This window comes from Pseudophryne corroboree, chromosome 9 (genome assembly GCF_028390025.1).
Source record: "Pseudophryne corroboree isolate aPseCor3 chromosome 9, aPseCor3.hap2, whole genome shotgun sequence".
NCBI classification, from domain to species: Eukaryota; Metazoa; Chordata; class Amphibia; order Anura; family Myobatrachidae; genus Pseudophryne; species Pseudophryne corroboree.
In genome coordinates this window covers 464,950,004-464,961,642 of record NC_086452.1, presented here as the reverse complement: position 1 = coordinate 464,961,642, position 11,639 = coordinate 464,950,004, and the positions used below count along the sequence as shown (strand labels likewise).

At 48.6% G+C, this 11,639-nt stretch overlaps 1 protein-coding gene across 1 annotated transcript in view; it reads left to right on the top strand.

The window, feature by feature from the left end:
* The first annotated feature begins 970 nt into the window (after nt 1-970).
* Nucleotides 971-11,639, top strand: part of LOC134958605 (contactin-4-like) — a 399,552-nt gene continuing 388,883 nt past the window's right edge. The window contains exon 1 of the mRNA XM_063941309.1: nt 971-1,283. The gene's annotated coding sequence lies outside the window, so the exon portion shown is untranslated. The remainder of the gene's footprint in view (nt 1,284-11,639) is intronic.

Below are 11,639 nucleotides of genomic sequence, written 5' to 3'. Positions count from 1 at the left end.
TCCTCACTATTACCCCTCTCCATCCCTTCTCCCCCTCCTCACTGCAGTGTTACCCCTCTCTATCGCTCCCCTCACTATTACCCCTCTCCACCTCTCCTCCGTCCTCCTCCTCCTCCTCACTATTACCCCTCTCCATCCCTTCTCCCCCTCCTCACTGCTGTGTTACCCCTCTCTATCGCTCCCCTCACTATTACCCCTCTCCACCTCTCCTCCTCCTCCTCCTCACTATTACCCCTCTCCACCTCTACTCCTCCTCCTCCTGTCTATTACCCCTCTCAACCTCTCCTCCTCCTGCTCACTATTACCCCTCTCCACCGTCCTCCACCTCCTCACTATTACCCCTCTCCACCTCTCCTCCGTCCTCCTCCTCCTCACTATTACCCCTCTCCATCCCTTCTCCCTCTCCTCACTGCTGTGTTACCCCTCTCTATCGCTCCCTTCACTATTACCCCTCTCCACCTCTACTCCTCCTCCTCACTATTACCCCTCTCCACCTCTACTCCTCCTCACTATTACCCCTCTCCACCGTCCTCCTCCTCCTCCCTATTACCCCTCTCCATCCCTCCTCCCCCTCCTCACTATTACCCCTCTCTACCTCTACTCCTCCTCCTCACTATTACCCCTCTCCACCGTCCTCCTCCTCCTCACTATTACCCCTCTCCACCGTCCTCCTCCTGCTCACTATTACCCCTCTCCATCCCTCCCCTCTATCTCCCCCTCCTCACTATTAACCCTCTCCATCCCTCCCCTCTATCTCCCCCTCCTCACTATTAACCCTCTCCATCCCTCCCCTCTATCTCCCCCTCCTCACTATCACCCCTCTCCATCCCTCCTCCCCCTCCTCACTATTACCCCTCTCCACCTCTCCTCCGTCCTCCTCCTCCTCACTATTACCCCTCTCCACCTCTCCTCCGTCCTCCTCCTCCTCACTATTACCCCTCTCCACCTATCACCTCCCATACACGGAGAGGAGGGATTTCCTCGCTCATCACCAGGTCTCAGAGTATCTGACGTTGAATGTTCGTGCCCAGCCCGGTGCCCAGCTCCCCCCGCCCGGTGCCCAGCTCCCGCCGCCCGGTGCCCGGACTCCCCCCCCCTCTCCGTGCCCGGACTCCCCCCGCCCGGTGCCCAGCTCCCCCCTCTCCGTGCCCGGACTCCCCCCGCCCCGTGCCCTGTGCCCGGACACCAGGACTGGGAATCCCGGGATCAGTGCAGGTGAGGCCGGGCGGGTGATGATAGAGCTGCCAGACACATATATCTCCCATGTGCGACTTACTGTACATGTGAGTATCTGGTGTACTGCTCCTGTATGTTATATCTGCTGTGTACCTGTATTATACTGTGCACCTGTACATTATACAGTATATCTGTACCTATACATTATACGGTGTACCTATACATTATATCTGTGCACCTATATATTATACAGTATATATGTGTACCTATACATTATACGGTGTACCTATACATTATATCTGCGCACCTATATATTATACAGTATATCTGTGTACCTATACATTATATGGTGTACCTATACATTATATCTGTGTACCTATATATTATACAGTATATCTGTGTACCTATACATTATACTGTGTACCTATACATTATATGTGTACCTATATATTATACTGTGCACCTATATATTATACAGTATATCTGTGTACCTATACATTATACTGTGTACCTATACATTATATGTGTACCTATATATTATACTGTGCACCAATATATTATACAGTATATCTGTGTACCTATACATTATACTGTATGTTATATCTGCTGCGTACCTATAATCTAGTGTGTACCTATATATTATACTGTGTACCTATACATTATATCTGTGCACCTATATATTACACAGTATATCTGTGTACCTATACATTATACGGTGTACCTATACATTATATATGTGCACCTATATATTATACAGTATATCTGTGTACGTATACATTATACGGTGTACCTATACATTATATCTGTGTACCTATATATTGTACAGTATATCTGTGTACCTATACATTATATGTGTACCTATATATTATACTGTGCACCTATATATTATACAGTATATCTGTGTACCTATACATTATACTGTGTACCTATACATTAAATGTGTACCTATATATTATACTGTGCACCTATATATTATACAGTATATCTGTGTACCTATATATTATACTGTATGTTATATCTGCTGCGTACCTATAATCTAGTGTGTACCTATATATTATACTGTGTACCTATACATTATACTGTGTACCTATATATTATACTGTGTAACTATACATTATACTGTGTACCTATATATTATACTGTGCACCTATATATTATACAGTATATCGGTGTACCTATACATTATACTGTGTACCTATACATTATACATTATATCTGTGTACCTATATATTATACTGTGTGCCTATACATTATACAGCATATCTGTGTACCTATATATTATACTGTGTGTTATATCTGCTGCGTACCTATAATCTAGTGTGTACCTATACATTATACCGTGTACCTATATATTATACTGTGTACCTATACATTATACTGTGTACCTATATATTATACTGTGTACCTATAGTATACTGTGTACCTCTACATTATATTTGTACCTATATAATACAGTATGTTATATCTGTGTAACTAGATATTATACAGTGTAACTATATATTATACAGTATATCTGTGTACCCATGCATTATACTGTGTACCTATATATTATACTGTGTACCCATACATTATACTGTGTACCTATATATTATACTGTGTGTACCTTTATATTATACTGTGTACCTATACATTATATCTGCGTACCTATACATTATACAGTATGTTACTGTATATCTGTGTACCTATATATTATAATGTGTACCTATATATTATACAGTTTATCTGTTTACCTATATATTATACTGTATGTTACATCTGTATACCTATATATTATACTGTGTACCTATATATTATACAGTATATCTGTGTACCTATATATTATACTGTGTGTTACATCTGTGTACCTATATATTATACTGTATGTTACATCTGTGTACCTATATATTATACTGTATGTATACCAGTGCACCTATATATTATACTGTATGTATACCAGTGTACATAGATTGTATATATATATATATATATATATATATATACATATATGTAATCTATCTATCTATCTATCTATCTATCTATCTATCTATCTATCTACACTGTCTACATCTATTTCTCTCTCTCTATATATATATATATCTATGTTGTCTAAAAATATCTATCATTGTATCTATCTATCTATCTATCTATCTATCTATCTATCTATCTATCTATCTATCTATCTATCTATCTATCTATCTATCTATCTATCTCCTGGTGTAATGTATACACGGTGATAAGAGTCTGTCAGATGTGGTAGATTATTGTAGTATGTAGTGTGTGTGTGCTTTGTACTCCTCCTCTGTATGTGTGGTGATATGGCACAGGTGTCCGTGTAATGAATATGACAGTGTACTCCAGCTGTGCTGATGATCAGGTGTTGGCGGACACGGGGGTCCTGCTGTACGGTCCGCGGTGTCTCCCCCTCCAGACATAATTTATCTCTATTGTCCTGAGTTTATAAAGGTGTGTTACATGTTACAGTGTTGCAGCTCTGTGTTGTGTGTCTGTGCCATGTAACCTGTCTCTGGCACGTATCTCACACCTGGAGGGAATGGGTTACATCTGCTCAGTGTCAGAGTAGCTGCTCCGTGTATTTTAGGAGCAGCGAGAGGAGACCTGCGGGTGAGTCCTGCGGGAAGTGGGGGAAGCAGCGGCTCAGGTGGTTACATCAACTGTGGATTAATGTGATGCAGAGAAACTGTTATTTCTTTACACCCTGAGGCAACGACAAGCCTCCGGCAGCAGCAATTAACACAGGGCCAGTGACGGGGGCAGGTGCCCCTCCCAGCAGCTGCGACTTACACCGGAGGCGCAGAATTTCACAGTGCAAACCAGGTGCAAGTCAGAATGGGTTAGCGCAGGCGGTGGGGGGGAAGGGGGCACGGTAACAGGTGCATTAATGTGCAGAAATTAGGTTTCATTTTGTGGAGCGAGATTACTACAATGAGATTAATTGGCGCATAGTGGGAGGGATGGGGGTCTCGACATATACTTCCCATATACCGTTTATCTTATAAGAAAAATAATAGAAAGAATTAAAAAAACAAAAATGGCCAGAGTGCCCCACTCCTAATCATCATCAACCCAAGAGTATTTCGGGGGTCCCTGATTCCCCTGCCCATTATTACTAAAGAGTAACACAAACACAGTTTTCAAGTAAGCTTTAAGTGAATCACTGACTCTTCAATCTCTCATTCAACACGTCATGAAATAAAGCCACCAGCTCGCTACAAGCCGTCACCGCCTGCTCAATACAAGTCTTCAGGCGTGACGCAACTATAGCGAAATGCGTGAGTAATTTGCTGGCAGAGAAGGGGAATCCCAGGATATATCCACTTTGATCATTTTATGTTTAATCTTCACACACACAAAAAAATATCAGACATTGGGGGTAATTCAGACCTGATCGCAGCAGCAAATTTGTTAGCAGTTGGGCAAAACCATGTGCACTGCAGGTGGGGCAGATGTAACATGTGCAGAGAGAGTTAGATTTGGGTGGGTTATATTGTTTCTGTGCAGGGTAAATACTGGTTGCTTTATTTTTACTCTGCAATTTAGATTTCAGTTTTTACACACCCCACCCAAATCTAACTCTCTCTGCACATGTTATATCTGCCCCACCTGCATTGCACATGGTTTTGCCCAACTGCTAACAAATTTGCTGCTGCGATCAACTCTGAATCAGACCCATTGACCCTAAATGTTACTGATGCCTAATAGGATACACATACTGTGTCTGTGTCAGCCCGAGAGCGCACAAGTCCCTTATATAGGGTGGAGATGAAGGAGGAGGAGATTGGAACTTAATGGGACTTTTACAGTGCCCCTCCCACAGTTTTTTCCCGCACGCATTGCATCGCACATTCCTGCTCCCTGACCAGGGTGTTCTATGATGCACATTGGGTTAGTGACATCAATGCACTGCAATGACTGTTATTAGAGTGCACCTGTAGTGCCCTAGTGGTAATAACAATTACCTGATTAGAAACACTTCCCTACATTTTATAAATGTCTTTGCAACCTTAGATGCAAAACCCCTCTCATCTCAAGTTTGAGTGGCTACGGTATATGCTGCACTACGGTACCTCCGGACTTCCAGATTTTTCTTCACAGCCCCACAGAGCTGCGTATAATGGGGGTAATTCAGACCTGATCGCTAGCAGGCGATTTTTGCAGCGCTGCGATCAGATAGGCGCCGCCCATAGGGGAGTGTATTTTAACTTTGCAAGTGTGCGATCGCATGTGTAGCAGAGCTGTACAAACACATCTTGTGCAGTCTCTGCACGGCCCAGAACTTACTCAGTCGCTGCGATCACATCAGCCTATCCGGGACCGGAATTGACGTCAGACACCCGCCCTGCAAACGCATGGACACGCCTGCGTTTTTCCAAGCACTCTCAGAAAACGGTCAGTTGCCACCCACAAACGCCTTCTTCCTGTCAATCTCCTTGCGATCGCCCGTGTGAATGGATTCTTCGCACAAACCTATCGCTGAGCGGTTATCCGCTTTGTACCCGTGCGCAGTTTAGACATGATCGCCCGCTGTACGGAAGCGCAGCCTAGCAATCAGGTCTGAATTACCGCCCAAATCCACTAATCTGCAATCAGGTTGCGAAGAGAGCGATGTGAGGGGTCATAACGGCAAGTTGCCCCCTTGCCGCTAATTGAATTGACCCCTATGGTGATGTTGCTGTATAATTTAATGACAATCATCCAAATATTTATGAACCTTTATGTATGACTATTATACTGTATTACGCAACGCTTTACAGAGAATGTTCCATTCTTTGACACAATACCGCTGCGCCAGAGGACCTGGTGGTCTGAATTTGCTATCATATAAATAGTATGTACAGATGCGTCCTCGTACATCTGTTCTCAGTACGCCATGCAGCGTGAGATCATTCTACTCTACTAACATTGGGGGTCTTTTGTGCCGAAAATGTTTCTTATAGGCAACGCAATGCGGCCAGGATGCACGAGTAGACTGTACTAATATGACACCTGTATACTATGTACGGCTGAGTCTGTATACGGAGCAGAACAGAACTTGTATTAGAAAACAGCTGCGGGCCAGTGGCAAACGCAGGATTTGCATGGGGGGTTTCCAGAACTGGGTGGAGCCAAGCATGGGGGTGGGGACTGAGGTGACCCAGTGTTTGCTGGGTCCGTAAAACTAGTGTGTCTGTGTGTATGTATATATATATATATATATATATATATCTACACATATATATACCGTATATACACCTATATATATATACTAGGTGCTTCATCGCGCCCTACGGGCGCTCTTCACACCGTCGCAAGGGGCTACGCCCCCTTAACCCTTGCATGCCTTTCTGGGGTTTAATATTTGTATTATATGGAGTATTACCTGCATTCCTTTGTTAGTGGTTAAATATTGCACAATGAAAGGGCGTGCGATGGTGAAGGAGGCGCAGCCCCTTGCGACGGCGTGAACAGCACCTGCAGGGCACGATGTACAGAATGTAGCGGGTGCGGGGGGGACTGCGGATGGTGTCTGTAGATGCTGCGGGTGGAGGGGAGGCAGAAGTGGGGGTGGGGCCCGGATGGGGAAGGTTCGGGAGGTGCTGCGCTTGGGGGAGGGGCAGAGGAGTGGGGGATGCAGATGGGGGAGGGGTCCGGAGGCACTGCAGGTGGGGGAGGGGCAGGGGTGCCACGGGTGGGAGAGGGGCAGGTGTGGGGATGTTGTGGATGGGTGAAGGGTTCCGGAGGTGCTGTGGGATGGGTGTGCCGGGGGTTGGGTAGGGGACCGCAGGCACCATGGGTAGGGTAGGGGCAGGTACGGGTGTTGCGGCGGATGGGAAAGGAGGTCCGGAGGTGCTGCAGGTGGTGGAGGGGCAGGTGCGGGGGTGCCATTGGTGGGGGAGGGGCGGGTGAGGGGGGGACCGCTGATGGAGAAGGGTGTCTGCAGATGCTGCGGGTGGAGGGGGGCAGGTGTGGGGGGAGACGTATAAGGGGGGTGAATGGTGGAAGGGGCCTGGAGGTGCTGTGGGTGGTGAAGGGGTGGAGGAGTGGGAGCCACGGGTGGTGTAGGGGGTCTGGAGGCACAGCATGTGGGGGAGGGGTGGAGTGCCGCATGTGGTGGAGGGGAAGGTGCGGAGGTGTAGTGCATTGGGGAGAGGTCTGGAGGCGCTGCGGGTACTGTACATGCCATAAAAGGTAGTTGGAGGGTATGCAGTAACAGGGCCAGGACAGGGGTGACGGGGCCAGGACAGAAATGATAGGGACAGGATAGGGGTGACAGGGCCAGGGTAGGGGCGGCAGGACCAGGACAGGGGTGACGGGGCCAGTATAGGGTTGACAGGGCAAGCACAGGGGTGACAGGGCCAGGATAGGGGTAACAGGGCCAGCATAAGGGTGACAGGGCCAGGATAAGGGTGAAAGGGCCAGGATAAGGGTGAAAGGGCCAGAATAAGGGTGGCAGGGCAAGGCCAGGGGTGACAGGGACATGACAGAACACAGGGCATGGGAGAGATTGGTATTAGGGACAAAACAGTGGTGACAGACAGATGTGTCTTACCGGAGTCACTGCTGCTGGCTGCTGCTGTTCCATTCCAACCTGTTGGGATCTGCTGCTGCTGGAGACTTGGCATGGCTGACTCTCTCAGGCTGGAGTCCTGCTTTCTCTGCCAGTCCGCATCCCTCCCCCCCTCCTCAGTCACACACCGCAGACCTCGCGCAGCTGCCGGGCACTGTGGTAAGGTGAGACTGGAAATGACTGGTTAGCCCCCAGGAGATGCTGCGGCTGGAGGGAGGAGGGGGTCATAGCATGCACGTGGCGCGGACCTCACGGCTTCCGGGCACTGTGGTAAGGGGAGACTGGGAGTGACTGGTTAGCTCCCAGGAGACGCTGCGGCTGGAGGGAGGAGTGGGTCAGAGCCTGCAAGCAGCTCGGATTTCTGCAGCGCTACCCGCCAGCTAAAGTGTGTGAATGAGCTGGGCGCACTCCACTGCGGGTGGCAGCGCTGCAGCTAGCGGTGGGGTTGCCGGGGCTGGAGATAACAGAGGCAGTATGGAACCTGCACAGCGGCAGGTGCCCCACTAAACTGCAGCTAAGAAGCGTGGAGTGTGTCAGAAAGTGACGCTCCTCCGCACCAGAGAGACCCTGCTGAGTATGCCGATGTGGGGGGTCAAGCACACAGTGAGCCGGTGCCCGTCTGTCTGTATGACATACCCCTCACACACCCCCATACCTCCCAAATGTCCCGATTTTCGCGGGACAGTCCCATTTTTTGGGGTCTGTCCCGCTGTCCCACCCGCGGGTCGCAGTGTCCGGCGGTGGGGGGGGGGCAGTTGGAAAGCTCCTGTACTCGCTGTTCTGCTTAGCAAAGCAGCGGTGAATACTGGAGACAGAGGGAGAGGGGGCATCAGGGGGTACGGATTACGGGGGGGGTTCCAGCAGCAGAGCCGGATTAAGGGGGGGGGGGGGCAGGGGATACGTACCGTTGGCCCCACAGTTTTAGGGGCCCCCCCCGGCTGGAGTAGCTCTGTCCCAGCTCAGAAGCTCCCCCCGTCCTGCCAGCAACAGCGGCAGCATTGTGCTACAGTCAGCACACGCTGTTGCATATTGGCAAGTCTGTGGTGTTGCAGGGAGGCAGCAGTCTCCCTGCTTTCTTCTCCCTGTGCGGGTGTGTAGGGGGAGCGACCACGTCCTCTGGATTTAGCCCTAGCTGAGGAGCCAAAATCCCATTTAAAAAAAAATAAAAAAAATAAATAAAAAAATCGGAATTTGCATAAGGGGCGTGGCCGCGTGGGCCGCGATTAGGCCACGCCCCCAATCCACAGCAGGCACAGCAATGAGATAGGGCTCCCCTGTCTCAAGTGCCCTGTGCCCCCCGGACTCATAATCAACCCCTGGGGGCATGCCAGCAGCTCACAGAGCGCTGGGCAAACCCCCTCACTGACGAAAACGGGGGCCCTCCCGTGAAGCCACGCCCCCTTTTCGCCGCGTGTGTTTTCCTCCTTCTGCCTGGAGAAAGCTCCTGCAGAAAGCTGGGAGGTATTCACCCCTGCCTGTGACATGCCCAATGTCCATGCTATCTGCTTCTGCTCCTAGTCTCCTGTAGATTTGGCCAGATCTCTGTGACTCATTTGAATAACTCCGCCCACTGTTGTGACTCCGCCCAGCGTTAGCAAATGAATCACAAGGTCACAGAATAGGGCTATTATATAGGAGATATATATATACATACATATACACATATACATAGCATATTAAACATGCATACATATATATATATATATATACACACACACACACACACACACACACACACACACACACACACACACACACACAGTACACGTATATATATCATATATGTCTGTGTGTGTGTTTATTCTGTATATACATGTGTATATATGTATGCACATGGATATATATGTACTATAATTAAAATAAAGTCAACTTTTATTAAGCACTTGCAAGTGCCACCAGGAAGACAGCAGGCTGCAGAGGATACTAGACAGCCATTAATAATACTTGGCTCCCAGGGGGAGGGGGGTTTCTGGGTGCTCGGAAACCCCCCCTGCGTGCGCCACTGGCGAGCCTCAGTCAGCTCGATCGCTGTTGAGACAGAAATTGCAATTTTCTCAAAACTGCTTCTGCTGAAATCACGCATGCGATGAGCCGCCCAGAAAGGTAGCAGACGGCCGCCCCTGCATTCGCACATTTGCGTTTGCAGCTGCATAATGGAGATGCATATGCAGAAATCGAGTACCATTAACAATTCTGGCTGACCCATGCATACGCGGGATATACGCAGCTGCAGTCACAGCGGAGCCACGCTTTTAATCGCAGGCGACGTCAGATGCACGGCCGGAAAACAGCCATGTCACACACTGCGTTTTCCCAACCACTCCCCACAAACGCCATGTAACCTCCCACAAATGACCACTCCCTGGCAACTGCTCTGTGATTGCACTTTGCTGATCCTGCCAACGCATTTGCAAATGCATTTCGGCCTTCGTGCACGTTTGATGTAGTCGCAGCGCATGCGTAGTCGTCCGATAATTGCCCGAATTGCAATGTTGCATTTTTGCAACTGAAGCTGTGTCATACTGTATATCACATTACTCAGCCCAGAAACCTGGCTCACCCTAGTCACATCGCATTGTGAATAAGGCACGAAAAAGACCCTGACGCTAGAAGATTCTCACAGGACCGGGTGCGCAGAGAGTGGCTGTTTAGCGTGACTGTAGCAGAGATATATGAGGACACATCTGTAGGTGTTTGGACTGTGGAATTAAAGTCACGGAAACACGGGGTGACAGAGAAGCAGCACACGGATAGGGGCGCTAACGAATGTGTTAGTAATTACATATTATCTGAGAAGTCGCGTACAAAGGGCGTTACTACTGTGCTCTCAATGTTCCCGCAATATAGTGCAGGCAGCTGCAGGAGCACCCACTCCCCGACAAGCCTCGCGCCGCGCAGATCTCACCGCCGCCTGCAGCGCTTACAAGTGTTAGCACTTGGTGAAGTGTAATGGAGTTTTATGGGAGCGCTCGTTAAGGACACCGCATGCGACCGTATGCTGACAACTGAAATCACAGCAGTGGGGAGTACCTTCAAAGTGGGTCATTGGCCGGGTCTCAAATATCCCGGGGTCTGCCAAACAACGAGCTCTCTGCCTCAGTAGCATTAAAGTCGGAAATGATTGAAATGATTGAGGACACACAACAGGCGACTGACATTATTACACCTGGAAAGCCGTGTGTTATAACTGTAGTTACAGTATTTTGGGGGACATTTACTAAGCAGTGATAAGAGCGGAGAAGTGAGCCAGTGGAGAAGTTGCCCATGGCAACCAATCAGCACTGAAGTAACATCTATAATTTGCATGCTATAAAATAATACAGAGCTGCTGATTGGTTGGTGGGGCCACTTCTCCACTGGCTCACTTCTCCGCTCTTATCACTGCTTAGTAAATGTCCCCCTCAGTCTCTCATGTCCACCGCGCTCTCTGTCACTCTGCTGCAGTTGGACTCTGTCACTCCTCCCCCACCCATAGACATAGAAAAAAAAAAAATTTGTGCATGCACTCCCGGTGAGAGTGTGTGGTCTCACTAAAATGGGCGTGGTCTCATTAAAATGGGCGTGGCCTCGCAGGAAAAGACAACCTTACACCCCAGTTTTTGACCCTGCAACAACAGACCTCGGCCACCACAGGAAAAAAATAAACATTCCACCATATTAAGTCCCACACAGTAATGCCCCCTGCACCATATTATGCCACACACGCAATGCCCGTGATTCATTATGCCCTACAGTAAAGCTTCTAATTACTTTTAAATTACCTGCTTGTTGCCGGGGGGTTTCACACGCTGGGTGTCATGCTCGTTGCCAGGGGATTTCATGCACTGAGTGTCATGCTCGTTGTCACGGGTTTCACGCGCTGGGTGTCATGCTTGTTATCGGGTTTCACACGCTGGATGTCATGCTCATTGCCGGGGGG